This window comes from Cupressus sempervirens, chromosome 8 (genome assembly GCF_028749045.1).
Source record: "Cupressus sempervirens isolate cs-2001-9-10 chromosome 8, ASM2874904v1, whole genome shotgun sequence".
Taxonomy (NCBI): Eukaryota; Viridiplantae; Streptophyta; class Pinopsida; order Cupressales; family Cupressaceae; genus Cupressus; species Cupressus sempervirens.
In genome coordinates this window covers 741,461,014-741,478,334 of record NC_143125.1, presented here as the reverse complement: position 1 = coordinate 741,478,334, position 17,321 = coordinate 741,461,014, and positions in this window count along the sequence as shown.

The following is a 17,321-nucleotide window of genomic DNA, read 5'->3' as shown; positions in this document are numbered from 1 at the left end:
GGAGTACAGTCTTTAGATTTGAATCCTATTAACACATATATTTTTCTATGCTACTAAGAAGTTCCTTGGAATCTCAAACTAGAATGAAAATGAGTGCGCAATGTAGCTAATCACTCAAGCATATAGGTCAAGACCTAAAGAAGTCAGGGATAGTGATATTGATAGAATAATGAAATCCTTCCAAGCTGAAACAAGGCAAAGGTATAGGATACCTCTGCGCTAGTACAAAAGTATAAGGATGAATTATGTTTTATGGTTGAGATAGATTTCACATGTATGGAGGTAGTAGTTCCTTGGGTAAAATTCATTGAACCTATGGGAAATGAGATGAGTGAGGAATTTATTGATGGGTATGCACAAATAATCCTTCATTTTGAAGTTGATTCTAAATATCCTAAATGGGGGATATATTCTAAGAAAATGAGAGAAGTTAAAACTAGTCATATAATGAAGAATTCCAATAAAAAGGTGGAGAAAGTAATTGATTCTATTTTGAAAGAATCTAGGATAACTAGGAAAGAATTTGATGAGGTGAAAGGGATATCTATGGAAATGAAGGCTAGTGGCCAATCTGAGCTTTTGAAACCTACACCCATTGTAGTAGCAAGACCTATTGAAGAGTTCACATTTGCTCAAGCAAGTTTGTAGACACCTAATGTGCCTTATGCAACAGTTGCATAGCAAAAATTCCCAAGGAACTCAGTGAATGAAGAAATGTCAATTGCAAGGAAACCTACAAAGCCTGAAATGACGAAAACTCCTCCTAAAAGAAGAGTTAAATAGACTACAAGTGGCCCAAGTAAAAAGAGAAGAACCTTGTAGATTAGCTCATCTAAATCAGAAGAATAAATTGGTGACAAACCAGTCAAGCAAGCTGGTCAAGAAGAAAAATCATCAACAGGGTGAAAAGCATGGAAGCCAAAGGTAGAAAATATAAACATGTAAATAATTAATGACAATAATTTTGTATAGTTGAATAAATACTATGATTTGTATAATAATATGGATAGGAGATAGCTAGAAAATGTTGTAGTTAGAAACACGATTCTTAAAGATAAGAGTTTTGATAGTATAAGAGGCCAGATACCCAAAGACTTGTATAATAGATTGAGAAATAGAAAGAGCAGAGTTGTAGAGGAAGACAAACAAATAAGAATGAATATGGTGAGAAATTTATGTTCTGTAAATAATGAGGAAGAAATAATAGAAATTTTGAAGGGTATAGCACCATTGTTGAGACATAAGAAGAGATCCATTCTTCTCATGGGAGGAAATTATGAAGAAGTTAATAAGGAAACTCAAGAGGCTATAGTTTCATACATGTCTACTATGCCTAAGATAAGTGTATAGGGAAAGGAGGCAAGCTAGATGCCTAGAGAAAGTGTGTAGACAAAGGAGGTAAGCCAAATGCTTAGAGAAAGTGTGCAGACAAAGGAGGCAAGCTAGACACCTGAGAAGTGTGCACAGAAAAAAAAAGCTAGTCCTACAGTGTGTAGTCCTCCTCACATTTTTGAACTAGTAGCTACACCGAGCTCTACACCACATATTACCATTGGTTGTGAATCTATGAAAAGAGATAACACTAAGGTGACAGTTGATAAAATAGAGGATCCATTCAAGGATTTTGGTACTAGCATTGTTGACAATATTGCAAATTATAGTAGCTCATCATATGAAGTAGAAGAAAAGGATTAGGAGCCAAAGGAAGAAGAAGCACCTTCTATGAAGAAAATTGAGTCTAGCAGTAAAACAACTACTTCAAATGTACCCTTGACAGCAATAGTAGTAACACCATCCACACCACCTACACAATTAGTAGTTGTATCACAATCAGATGAAGAAGATGAACCATAAAGTCTCATGTCTTATTTGAGTAAATTTCTTGAGAAGAATAAATTAGTCAAGTCAATTGAGAATACTTTGACCATAGTTTTGAATAGAATAGAGAAAGTAGTAAGCCCTACTAACATCACTATAGATATTCAACAATGCGCAGCAATTTTGTGTAAAGCTTTTGATGATGAGTTCACAACACTCACAAATGTGGCCACAATTCAAGCATGAACAAAGCATGATGGTGAACTTCTAAATACCATGTGCACTAATATGAGAAATGATATAGAAACTTTGAATATATGTATTAAAGCATTGAGACAGTGCATAGAGGAAGGAAAATAGGCTTATGCTAAGTGTAACTTGGCATATAATTATCTTCAAGAATTTGATGATCATATCAAAGAAAAGGTGACTAAGCTTCAAACAATCACTAACAAATTTCCGAAGCAAAATTAGAAGATGGATACCATTGAACCCTCAATATAAATAATTCATGTTACCATCAGGGACTTACAAGCAAAAAAGGAGAAAGCTCTAAAAAGATTCATTCTCCTAAGAGAACACTTATTCCCAAAAATAAAATTGTTGGAGAATCAATTGGAAGAATGTTTGTTAGTAAAATATTCTTATAACAAGTTTGTGGCTATAGACTTGAACGCAGCATATTTGGATGCATATGCCCTATATGAACTTATCAGTGTATCTAATGCACTAAAAGAAAGTTGGAAGAAGCATTTTGCACAGTTAGAAACCAACTTCAGTGATTGCTTTTCCAAGTTTTGATGCAGCTACCGGATTTTGACAATCTCTTTTTGATACCTTCTTCATTGATGCCAAAGGGGGAGATATATGGAAAATTTTAATTAATTATAATTATAAGGGGAAGCAATAAGTTGTAATAGGAAGTTATAAGGGATGTAACCTTTTTGACATGAATACAAATGTTTTTTAGTTATGTTATGGTTATTTGTTTTGATTGGTATGACAACATGTTTAGGACAGCCAATTTTCCCAAAATATTGCCATCAATGTCAAAGAGGGAGATTTTTGGCAATGTGTCCAATCAATTAGATAAGGTAAGCTATGGTTTTCATTTATGGCAACATATTTGTTTTTCAGATCAGTCTTGCTCATTTGTAAAGAAAATTGTCTAAGTATCAGACAGCATTACAATAGCATAACAGTTTTGATGATAACAAAATATTCCCTCAAAATATTCTCTTTCATATTTAACCAAACATGTAGGACATCATAAAAATGATGTATACCAGTGTGCATGTTCATACAATAAAGCGAGTTCAAGTTATGTAGGAATTAGTAATGTAGTGATGACTCAGAGCAGAACAGAGCATGTCAAAAAATTGTGTTAAACAACTTGATTTATTATTCTAATTATTATTTCTTTATGAGTCAACTCTAATGATGTTATGTGAGCTGAATAAGGAAGAATTTATCAATATGTTGGTATAAGTAAAGAACTTCATTTGCAAAGTTAAGGGAGATGAAGAACATGATATTGATGTGAGATCAGTGATCACAAAGATTATATGATCTTGTAAAATGCGAGTAACAAGTGAATGTCACATTGTGATATATGATGTGAAGCATTGTTATACTAGATATGATGTAGATTAAGTTGTGTGCAATCACTCTTGTACGAAGAATTATCAATCAGAAGATTTGTGAAGTACAACAAGTATCTCAAAATTGTATATATACCTATTTCCTGAAGATCTCATTTTATAGTTGCATGTTAGGGTGATGGGCTCTTCTTAAACACATTTTTATATGATCCACCAACTCCTAATAGGGTTGAAGAAACTCCTAATAGGATTGAGGCTTCTAATAAGGCCTAGTCTCTTGACAGGGACTCGAGACACTATACATTCTTCATAGACTTCTACCATCCAACCTCCTTGTTGCGAGCTCCAATCACTAGGGGCCTTTTCACTCTAAGTTTCCTAGTTAATAAGAAAAATCTTCCTTATATCATTAAAATATTGACTTCTTCTTGGAAAAATTTGCAAGGCCTTTTACTTCACCTTTCGGGGAACATCAACTAATTTTTGCTTCTTTCTTCATCCCCTCGCCCAAGCTAAAGCTTTAGGTTGTTCTTCTTCTTCATCTATCTCCAACACAACATCAGGTTAAGGAGAATCTAGGTTCACCCTTTCCTCTTCCTAATCACCTACTTCAACTAGCATACATGTCATTATTTCCTAATAATTTTGAATATATTTATCAATTCTGTCAAAACACTTCTCTTCATGATAAAATCCCAAGAAAGAGGGGTCACTTCTTTTCATTTCTTCTTCTACCCTCATAATATCTTTCTATTTCATCTACATATCCCTATAGACATCCTCATACAAACAATTTTGAATAGCATCCTCCTCCCACAAGGGTTTACTAGGAGGTAAAGCATATTCTCTCATTTGCCTCAGTGTAGTCCTGATCACATCATTAGGGTCATAAATCTTAGCAACCAAGGATGGTAGTTTATAATTCCTAAGGAAAGAATCAATAAAATCTATGACATATTTTCCAACATTGAAATCCCCAGTTTTAAAGTTTTTACATAGGAAAGAACCCTTTCTCCTTGCAGTGCCTAAGTACTCTCTTTTGATCAAAATCAATTTCCAAAAGAATTCCATTATTTCCAATCTCTTTGGAACAAACCTAGGTAGTACATGTGATGGCTATAAGCAAGCATAAATTCTCATAATAGTATAATTCTCAAATAAGAAAAGGTCTCCCCAATCATGTTCCAACTTACAATCATGATCAAAACATGCAGATGGTTTAAGGAGTTTTCTTAGATTTCATGGAACTCTTTCTAAATAATCACTTATCATATGTAAAATAAGAAACACAAAGCCATTGTAAAATGAAATAGAATTTGCAGAAGGCTAAAATCTATTCCATACCCTTGTCCATAATTGTAATGGCAAAGTTTCTCCCATCTCCTCAATCTTCTCAATAAAACTTTAATTGATATGATCAATTTTCTTGTACATGATCAAATGCATTACTAGTGAGTAGTGGTGGAATTTGAAATTTCTCAATTCTCCTTGTTGTGAAAACATAATCTCATTATGTATAACTATAATTATGTGTTTCAAATAGTCATACCCAACATTTGTGAATTCATCCTGAATGTTGATGGTCATCACATATGTTGCACCGATGGTATTCATGGTCCCATTGACTCCTAATAGTAAGTCCAAACCAAAAATAGTATCCTAGAAATACCTTTTGAAGTATTCAAGAGGTATAAATTCACCTACTTTCTTTGAAATTTCTCCCTTTTGCTTCTTCTCCATAGGAATGTGATGCCTCATGACCGATCTAGTCAAGAAATTATTTTGTGAATTGAAACTATTTTCAAGCTTCTCTAAATCAATTTCTAAACCCATTGGTCCTTCCACACAAAATTCCTCTATGAAAAGTTTTCTATCCAATGAACAAAGCACACTGCTATATTTCTTGTGAAATGAGTGAGTGGTCAGATTGTAAGATTTTATCAAAGTTTTTACTAAGTCCACTTCAACAAAAAATTTAGGCACAATCAACTTACCAAAAATTTTGTACCAAGGGTTTGAAGCTAGGGATTCTTTAGCCTATTTTCATAAAAGAACTACAAAAAATTTGTCCCATTTATGTACGGTGTAGTTGCATCTCTACATGAGCCATAAAGTCCCTTACTACATGTGAATTAGCACCTTTTGCATTTGATGATCTAGGGAGGAAGTATACCCACTCATCTGCATAAGGGCTCTAAATTTTGGCTTTACCTTGTGCTGGACTTGACGGATTTTCCTCAACCTCTACTTGTGAAACATCAATGCACCTTCTTCTTCTACCATCTTTGAATTGTATTCATCAATAAATATCTATGAATTCTTTATTTCTACAACTTTCTAAACTTTTGAACTATAGTAATGGCTTTGCTATGATAGTTCTAATAGCTTTTAAGAATTAGAAATGCATTAAAATTTTGCATGCTTTAAATATTTCAATCTCTTAGAAAAATATTCAATTCATATTTTTTGACATTCATACTGCACTTTCATCAATTCTTCTTTTTTGACTTTTACATTTTTCTTTTTGTCCCATCTTAAATTTATGTGTCTTTACAACTATCACATGACACTCAAAATAGGAAGTCATGATATTGAAATCAATTTATTGTTACCCCTAGTTGCATCTTCACAAATATTAAATCCGCATCTTCTTACCCCTTGTAAAATTGTGCCTTCATTTGTCTCATGTTCATATCTAGGTCACACTTAATTCATGATCATAACTAATAACCATTGTGATGTCACCCAAAACTACTAGCCTTAGCAATTTAAAACTACTCAAAACTTTGCACCCCTAAACAACAATGCTTCTCAAAAGCTTGTTAAGTCACACTTTATTTTATCTCTACTTCTTTATTGTTAGTGGTAGAAAGCATAATGAGAATAAGATGGTGCACTTAACTATTCTTTTTTTTTGCACAACATTGCAATCTACTACCTTGACCATTTTTAGTTAGGTTGGAAAGGAGATTTCATCCTTTTTATCAGAAGATCATGACCATATCTTATTGTCTAAAAATTATATTTGTAAGACTACACATAATCATCTTATAAGTCATGGTTTCAACATCATTAGGGTCAAGAGGTTAAAATACTTTGAATATGAGATGTTCCATTTAACATTTTACTTTGTTCATTGTGACATTGCAACCCTTATTTTAAGTTATGAAATAGAGTTGATGATGTCATGCTTCAAAAAAATTGACTACTCCTTCACCACTTTTAAACATGAATTACCATCCCAATGAAGTTGCATGTAACCATCTTGTCACCATCTCAAAACTTAAAGATTTGTACCTTGAAAATATAGTAGAGATGTAGCACACAACTATTTTACAATTGTCTCATCATCATGAATTTAAAAATTACAAAGTGTTGACATTAGAGATTTCGCGCCCTTACACTTTATTTAATCCTACTACAATTTTGTGACTTCCATGTAACTATCAGTCAGACTGTAAAGATGTAATGATCGAATTAAACTCTCTAGGTTGTAGCTTCACAACTTAAAACATAACTATGAAAAAATGCCACCAAAACAGTGCTTGACTACTAGTCACCACTTTGCAACTTAAACTTTTAAATATGAAAATTACATTGTGAAGTTGCACAATTAGCATATTGCTAGATTGCATCCTTAATGTTAAAACTTGTAAATAAACTAGAGATTCCATTACCCTCAAGACATCGCTTCTTTGCAACTTAAAATCCTTAAGACTTAAAACTTCTTGCAAAGCTATAAACCATTTAAAAGGTAAACATAAACATGGGATAGGGCATGGAATAAAATCAACAATTAATACTAGGGATAAGGGGACCTAGTGCTTGAAATTATGGGTCAAAGAATAACAATAATAAACTCAAGACAAACCCCTTTGTAAAATAACAAAACTTTATCATTAGGTCATGAAATTTTAGCCTATCACAAAATAAGGCTAACGCAAGGCTATACTATCCTACCTTTGTAGAATTGGAATTATCCAAAATACTCCCTTTAGCGATAGCACTATTATTTGTAGGTATGAAACTTGACACTAACATATCTATAATTCATATCATAGTTTATGAATACTAAAACTTAGAATGCAATTTAGTTGGAAACATAACTTCTTTCTCAGCCATGAACATTGGACAACTCTAAGAAAATCCTTAAATCCCCCATAAAAAAGAGACTTGGCAAAGAATTATAAAGTAGAAGGTAACTATTCTATACACAAACCCAACTTGGATAAAATGAAACTTTATCAACCTTACCAAGATAGGTAGTTAAAAGAAATTTTTTTAAAAATTAAAAATCATTATACCAAAAAAAAATTGAATTTACATGCCAACAAAATTTGAAGTTACATGGAGGTGTACATGTAATAAGCATGCAACCTTGATTTTTCAATCAGTTGCTTACATTTTGGATAGGGATTTGAATTAGCAAGCATCCTAGATAAACATGTGAACATGAGAATAGATATCATCAAAACCATATAAGAATTCATGATAATATAAGAGGATTTGTATAACCAACTTAAAATCTTACCATGTTATCTCATTTTCCAAGAAACAAGTAATTTAAAGCTAGTGACTTCTAAGTTTGTTTGGATTCATAAGTAACACATTCAACATACACAAATGGGATATGAGTAAAACTTTCTAACACAAAAATTACAAGAACTAGTACATTACTAACAAATGTAAAAGTCTTGACACAACAACCAAGAAGGGGCTTGATTATTATTTTCTAATTGAAGCTAGAACAATAGGATCATGTCTCAATTTATGAAATACCAACTACTTTGAAAATTATTAAGATCCTCAAGACAAGATACATTGACTATAAGCAAAAAAGTATGTTGATCAATTCAACTAAGGTGAGGAATACTTGGTAAATCTAGCATTCAAGTATTAAAATGGAATAGAAAAAAATATTCAATTTCTTACCAATTTGTGTTTTATGATTTTGCATTGTTCTTTAAAATTCATTTTTCTACTATTTCTTAGTCAACTTGAAAAAAAAGTATTTTCCAAAGGGTTGTTATTACTTGGCACAATATAATAGAACTTACATTATAGAAAAAGTAGTATGAACATTCACAACTAAAATAACAACACCCACTTCCCATGACAAAGTCAACATTATACTCACTGCAAAGATTGGACACCATTTGGTCTACAAGCACATCCAAACAACATTATTTTAGCAAGTTACTTATTTCATACTCTCTACTAACCTAAAATGTACTTCAGCAATTATATATATATGAAAAATAGAAGACCACAACATGGAGAAAGTTCTAAATTGGTAAACAAGAAAATATATAACACAAAAGGAACAAAAACTCTAAATTATGTAAATAGGCAAGAATAGAAACTCTATCTATGATAAAAAAAAATTAGAAACTCTATATTATGCTAATATATATTTTTCTATAACATAGAGAAAATATCCTTCAGATGTTGTTTTGGATAATATCAAGTCTATACTATTATCCATTAGTCATTCCTCATTACTAGCCAATAACATGTCAATTTACTATTAGAACAAATTGTATTTTCTTTTCCTTTTGTAGCATTTAAGAAAAGAAATTGATATTACATTTAATAAGAATCAGAATTGTGCCTTGCTATTATTTATCAATGTTGTTGGTGTAAATAAGTATTTACTTATTACACTTTACTTAAGTTTACTTAGGTTAATGCATTATTTTATTATTTCTTAACTGGGACACTTAGGAGTTTGCGTACTCTTATGAGTTGTCATGTTGACAACACTGGAGTAAGTAACTTTAATTCAGCACATGGTGTCTACAACATAATTTTGTGTGCTACATCTTTGTAGGCTTATCCTCTCATCATCGCACTTACTTATGTGCTTAATGGAGGATAATCCACTTTTGGTGGACATGTACTTGGTTGTATGACTTATCAATATGCTAATTTCTAGGCATTCTAGAAGCATTCCAGAGGCCTTTATATATAGGCACTCCTAGTGTACTTTCATATCAATTTCATATCAATCAATACATTGAATGAATATCATATCATCATTTTGATCATACTCTTTTAGTCTACTATTGTGCTTGTGCTTTCGTTCCTTGGTCTTGGGTGATTTTTTGCTAAAGAAAATTCTTACATGGTATTAAAGCTAAAGGATATTCTCTTCATATAGCCATTCAAGACCATTATTGTTTCTACACCTCAACCTAGATCTAGAGAATCTGTAGATATTGGGAGCATCTAGAGCCAAAGCAGACCTTACCATTACATCTAGAGTGTCGATTTAGTGAAATTTGACTATAAATTTACCTATGTTGGGCCATACTCAAAATTGAGGAAATTTTTTTTTGCAAACCAAAACCCGAAGGCCCAATTTGCAGAATTGGTATGATCATTTTAGATCTTTGGGTTTAAATTTCAGATCTACATATTTTATCATTTGAATCTCTACTTTTTTTTCAAATCTGCATTATTTTTTGAGAAATTTTTGGCTATTAGGCCAATAGGAGAGATTTTTGTAGGCAAAGATTGGAGCTTGCTAATGCAAAACAAATATTTACATCACATTCAAAAGGTCAAAAAACCCCTAGATCAGATTTTGTTTCATCCAAATCGGACATATGAGGCTAAATCTAGAGTCATTTGTTTTTTGGAGGCATGACAGCAATGATTCAAGAAAAATAATTACAATAGCAATTTTCAAACAGCGATATCTCCCTCATATAGACTCCTTTTTGTGAGCAATTTTTTTTTTGTTTTGGCGTATAATTTCATCATCTACATATTGGTGTAGGTGGTTTGAGATCTCTATTCCTAAATTTTTTTGCACCTCACAAATCTTGATTTTTACCACTTCAAATGCTTAGTACAGGCTCATCTGGACACATAATCAGGTTCTATTTTTTCTAAAATTTCATAATTTTTTGTCTACTTTCCATATCTACAATCAAATTATAGTCTTCAATAGATAGAAATTCTACTTTTAGAAATAGGCCCTAAATTGGCATGTGGTTATCACACTAAGTTCCACATCATACATTAGAGGGGGTTGATTGAATATTTCTACATTTTGGGGAGGTGCTTACATTCATTGATCTCATGGACAAGTTTTTTTTCACATGCTAGTTTGGGATTAGACCTCCATTGAGAAAAAGGAACTATAAAAAATGGAGTTCTTTAGTCATTGATCATCTAAGAAGTGAGCATAAGGAAGTATTTCCTTATTTATGTTCCAATGAACCGATCTCTGACACTAAAAGACAACCACTTATTAATAGACTCTTGGATATTATTATAGTGAATATCAATTCTAATCCTTGGCATGTCATTAAAAATCTCATTCACCTATATGATATGTGGATGGCTCTTTGGAAAGAATATGGAGATCCCATAGTTCCTCCTTTTCCAGATGACATTCTATCTTTAGCAACTTTAGTATTGGTTCCTTCACCTCTAGATGAGATCACACCTCCTAATGCTCTTGTTGATACTACTGATCCAATTCTAGCCATAGATGCTCCTAATTTAGTGCAATAGGATATACCATATCTTTCTACTTCAGCTTAATGGTACAACTTCCTTCTAGATATTGTAGGTATGTTCATGGAGTCTCACATTGAAGATGTGGGAGACATCATTGATACCATTCATCTTCTCTTTGTTGAGAAGACTACTTCATGCATTGTGCAAACTGATTATGACACTAGCAATAGTGCTTTAACAAATTCAGATATGTGGGGTCCTATTGATAGATATAGGGAGAGGTATAGCATCAAAAAATTCTACATGCACATATGGCCATAGTAATAGGTCTAGCACAATAGGGTACACCTTGTCTTCCAGCTCCAGCATCAATAGATGACTTCTTGATAGATATTTTAGGTTTTTTTGTGGAGTCACAAATAGTAGATTTGGAAGACATCATTAATGATATACATCTTCTCTTTGATGATGATGATCCTTCTTCAGTTGTTGTGAGGGTTCACTCTAACCCTCATGTCCATTCTCTACATGATTGATCTTCACAGGTTGATACGATTTTGGACCCTTATGTATAGTAGTTACAGGAGGTCTCTTTATCATTTGAGGAGATAGTTTGTTCTTTGAGACATGTTCTACATTCATCATTACTAGATTTGCACTCATTATTTTCTGAAATGTTGGAAGGGATGACTATCAGCATTGACACAAGGACAATTGAGTAGGTTTCTGAGACACCATTCATCATCAAGATTCTTTCTAGACATAGGGGAAGCATCTCACCTATACCTTTGCCATTGTTTCTTCCAAAGGGGAGAAACATTATTTAGTGCTCATGGATCAGCTTCTACATTGGAGCATCTCTCACTGATTGACACACTACATTTAGGGGGGGGACTGCCTTGTCTCCTTCTTCTTCTTCTTTATAGATGGGAATTTTTCCTCTTATTGGGTTTCATCCTTCTCATACTTCTCTATTGTATATACTTGATGTATGCTGTAATGGGGGGATCTTGATTACTCCATCCATCCATGCATCTTGTCTTTTCATCTCTCTTTTAGGAGGAGGGTTTTTCCTATGAGGTTTTCCCTCTTTCTCCACTTTATGAGCGATTGCATTGCATTATGTACATAGGTACCTAACATGGCCTAGTAGTTGGGACCCATCTTGCATTTTTCATCCTAGCTTTTGTAAGCTTAAGTGCATTCCCCTAAGTTGCACTTAAGGGGGGGTGTTGCTGTAAATAAGTATTTACTTATTACACTTTACTTAAGTTTACTTAGGTTAATGTATTAGTTTATTATTATGCATTATTTTATTATTTCTTAAGTGAGACACTTAGGAGTTTGCATACTCTTATGAGTTGTCATGTTCACAACACTAGAGTAAGCAACTCTAATTCAGCACATGGTGTCTACAACATAATTTTACATGCTACACTTTTGTAGGCTTATCCTCTCATCATCACACTTACTCATGTGCTTAATGGAGGATAATCTACTTCTGGTGGACATGTGCTTGGTTGTATGACTTATCAGTATGTTGATTTCTAGGCATTCTAGAAGTATTCCAGAGGCCTTTATATACAATCACTCTTAGTGTTGTTTCATATCAACCAATACATTGAATGAATATCATATCATCATTCTAATCATACTCTTTTAGTCTATTGTTTTGCTTGTGCTTGAGTTCCTTGGTATTGGGTGATTTTTCCCTAAGGAAAATTCTTACAAATGTTGTTCCTTTCATTTTTTATCTACTATAGTATTGAACTTAGAGATGAGAAAAAAATGGAAAAAAATGAAAAATACCATTATATATATATATATATATATATATATATATATATATATATATATATATATATATATATATATATATATATATATATATATATATATATATATATATATATATATATATATAGTATTGAACTTAGAGTTGAGAAAAAAATTTTAAAAATGAAAAATACCATTATATATATATATATATATATATATATATATATATATATATATATACAATCATCTCTACAAAACTAAAATTGATCATAGGGAAAGTTGTAAGCAAGTTATACTTAGAAGAATAGATGAATCTTAATTATTGCTCAAAGAAGGAGTTGGTCATCTCAAAGGAAAAAGGTTTTATATCACTTTTTTTTTATGGGTGAAAAAGAAAACAAAAATTATTTTAAAAGGAGAAGGTACAACCATAAAGAATAATAAGAAAATAAGTGAGTGTCTAAAGAAGATAGAAGAAAAGTCTATATAGCCAAATATTGACTAAAGGAAGACATAAAACTATTGGAAGCATGAATGCTGATGATATTCCTATGGGGGAGTATTGTAGAAACATGATTAGATCATTATCATGATGATATGTTACATTCATGACTATGTTTGTCATTAATGTCAACATAGCAATTTTTTGTGGTATGTGATAGAAGAATAATGAAAAGATCAAGTTAGTATGGACAAATTGTTGAGTACTTTCAGTAGCAAGGTTAAAGGGAGATTATACTATGTGTATATTATACATAGTTAACCTCATAATCATAAGATATTAAGTCTAGAAGAATTTATACAAGTTCTGGAGAAGACTATTCTGAGATAGAGTTTACAAAGGCATGTTCTGATAAACTTGTTATATCTCTTAGCAAATTTATTATTTTGAGATGTTGAAGTTATAGATGTGAATAATACATGTTGGTGATGATGTGGACAAGCTCACTCATTATAATATTACATTTATAGAAAAGTATTCAAGTTGCAAGGCAAAATATTATGTTATCGCTAAGTGTAATGTCTTCTTAATGTGGTCCTATAATAATTAATTAAGAAGGTGTAACAACTAACTCAAGGAATTATTTTATGGATTCAGTATAAAGGAAGGACATTTTCCTTTATCATGTAATAAGTATGAAAGAAGTATGTATTGATGAATGTGAATGATTGAAGAGCAGAATGTGAAGATAAGTAGAGCAAAGCAAAAGAGAAGGAAACTTCATTGGTGAGGTTTTACTGTGTGATCCAAAGTTGGATACTTGGATTTGAGGTTCTTGACTTAGTCTACAAGGTTTGACAGTGATTGGTCCAGTTGACAAGATAGAGGAAAGAAGTTATAGTATAGTACACACAATTTTTTTTGCAAGGATTAGTTGAGAGATCAGTTGGATAGTGAGCTCAGTGGTCTTGGCCCATAAGCTATTTGGATACTGGGTTCTTCTATCTTCTACAACTCCTAATAGGGTTGGTACAACTCCTAATAGGGTTAGAATCTTCTAACAAGCATTCAAAGTCTCCTAACAGAGACTCATATGTACTAAATTTTGTAATAGACTCCAAACAGAGTCCATCATCTAACAAGGAATATTTATATTAGTATATCATCTTATGGGCATTATTCCCACCAAAATTTTCCCTCTGATCAAGGGTTTCCCTAGTTAACATATCTAGTGTAATTATATATGTGTATCTTGTTATGGTTACTATTTACTTTGGTCGAATAAGATTATTTAAGGTCAATAAATGTTTTAATTATTGGATAATTGATTCATCCCCACCCCAATTATCTTGGTGGACTATTGTTTCTAACAATTGGTATTAGAGCATCAGGTCCTTGAAGATAAAGTTTAACAACTTTGGGAGATCCATGGAAAGAATGTTGACGAAAGATAGTCTGAAGTTTGATGGAAAAAATTATGATGGTTGGAAGGAAAAGATGAAGAAACATCTATTCTATATGGGTCCAAGATATTGGATCCTAACAAAAACATCAAAGACAATCATTGCTGAAAAAAATTTGGAAATTTATATCGAGCAAGAAAGAGATCTTTTTATGTGTGACATGAGAGCTAGACAAGCACTGTTGACGACACTTCTTGAAATTGAATACAATCAGGTAAAATCTCTTCTTACTTCACATTTGATTTGGAAAGCTTTGGAAACTAGTTTTGAAGGTAATGAACATTCTAAAAAATTGAGGCTACAAAATTGGATTTGTGCATTTCAAGAAGCTAAAATCATGGAAGATGAATCTATAAGATTAGATGTAGGTAGAATATTAGAAATCACTGCAGGTATTAAATCTCAAGGAGGAACCAAAGAAGATGATGAGGTTATATGAAAGATAGTAATGACCTTAACAACACCATTTAAGTCAACAATTCAAATGATACAGTTGTTGATATCTTGTACCAAAGATTTCACAAAAAAGGCATTGCTTGGAAGACTTAAAGCAATTGAGAATGAGCTTAGACAATCTAGATAATTGACTAGAATAGAAACAACTTTTAGTGTCTTGAATATTCAACCTAGCCTATCAAGGAGCACAAGTGTTAGAGGAGACTTTGCTAGTAGTAGCAAATTTGATGAGGATAGAAAGATCAAAGAAGGAGTAGCCCTTCTAGTAAGAAGAGAAATGGATGGTAACAAAATCTTTAAATGTTGGACTTGCAATGAATTTAGTCATTATGCATCTAAGTATCCTAAAAGAGAGAAAAAATATAAAGGAAATTTCAAACCTAGAAGAGATAGAGAGTATCTTTATGCAAATGAATATGATGAATCTAATGAACAAGAAGTAAGTACTAGTGATGATGAAATAGGATTTGTAGCAATTAAAGAAGAAAGTCTAGAGAAAGTAGCTTTGGTATCATATGTTGAAAAGAAATCTAATTGGATAATTGGCAGTGGTTGTTCACATCATATGACTAGTGATATGAACAAGTTTGTTGACTTTAAAAGTCAAGATGTAGGCATTATCAAAGTTGGAAACAATGCAGCATGCCATGTTAAAGGTATTAAATCTATAACTCTTGATGGTAAAACTAACACTGAGGATGCATATTTTGTTGATGGTTTGAAGCACAATATTCTGAGTGTTAGACAAGTAGCAGATAAAGGTTATCAATTGTAGTTCATGGAAAAGACATGCATGATCAGAGACAAAGATAGAAAGGTAACTAGAATAGTAACTAGATCTAAAGGTAATGTATTTCAATTGAATCCTACTAAAATGACATGTTTGGTTGCAAAGGTAGATGACACTTGGTTATGGCATAAGATATTTTTTCATATAAATTTTGACAGCATTGTGAAGACCAGTAGTATGTTTGTAGTTAGAGATTTTCCTAAGATTGTAAAACCTTCTAACACAATTTGCAAGGAGTGTGTTTTGGAAAAGCATAACAAAAATTCTTTTCCCTACAATAATTTTACTACTACAGCAAAATTAGAGGTTGTACACACAAATCTTAGCAGTCCTACAAAGACTAAAGGATTCTATGGTGAAAGGTATTTCATGATTTTAGTTGATGACTTTTCTAGAATGATGTCAGTTACATTTCTTAAAGTAAAATTTGAGGCATTTGATAAGTTCAAGATATTCAAGAATAGAGTTGAGAATGAATTAGGTATGAAGATTAAATGCTTAAGATTAGATAGAGAAGAAAAGTTTACTTCAAATGAGTGTAAAATTTTTTGTGAAGATAATGGAATCAAAAGATAGTTATTAGCTCCAAGAACCCCTGAACTAATTGGTATAGTAGAGAGAAGAAATGGGTCAATAACAGAAGCTACAAGAGCTATGTTAGCTTAGAATGATGTATCCAATATATTTTGGAGAGAATTCATGAATATAATAGTCTACACTATGAACAGAGTATAGGTTAGGAAAGATACAAACAAGACCCCTTATGAACTATGGTTTGGTCACTCACCTATAGTTAAGTATTTCATAACTTTTGGCAATAAGTGTTATATCAAAAGAGATGATGATATTGGAAAGTTTGATGCTAGAAGTGATGAAGCTATGTTTCTTGGTTATTCATTGAAAAGAAAGGCTTATAGACATTATAATAAGAGAACTAAGACTATTATAGAAAGTGCAAATGTGAGAGTTGATGAGAAATTTAGGATACAAGAAAGAATAGTTGATTATAATTCAGATGATGATGTTGTTACTAAACCAAAGAATGATGAAGTATTCCTTGAGACTAATAATGATTTGTAGAATGAAGGAGAGCCAAGATAGGAACAAAGCTTAGAACCTTCAATAGAGCCAAGAGTTGAGATAAAAATTCCTTATTTGGGTAAGAATATGAAAAATAATCATCCAATCGAATAGATCATCACAAGCAGAGATAAAGGTGTGATGACAAGAAGTAGAGTCAATGAAGAACTACATTTAATATCTTAGGTTGAACCTAAGAATGTAGATGAATCATGTAAAGATGACTATTGGAAGCAAGCTATGAAAGAGGAATTGGATTAGATAGTAAAGAATGAGAGATGAGAATTGGTCCCTCGACTAGCAGACAAGAATGTGATAGGAACTAAATGGGTATTTAGGAACATGATGAATGAACAAGGAGAATTTGTAAGGAACAAGGCAAGATTTGTATGTAAATATTACTCATAGTAAGAAGGAATAGA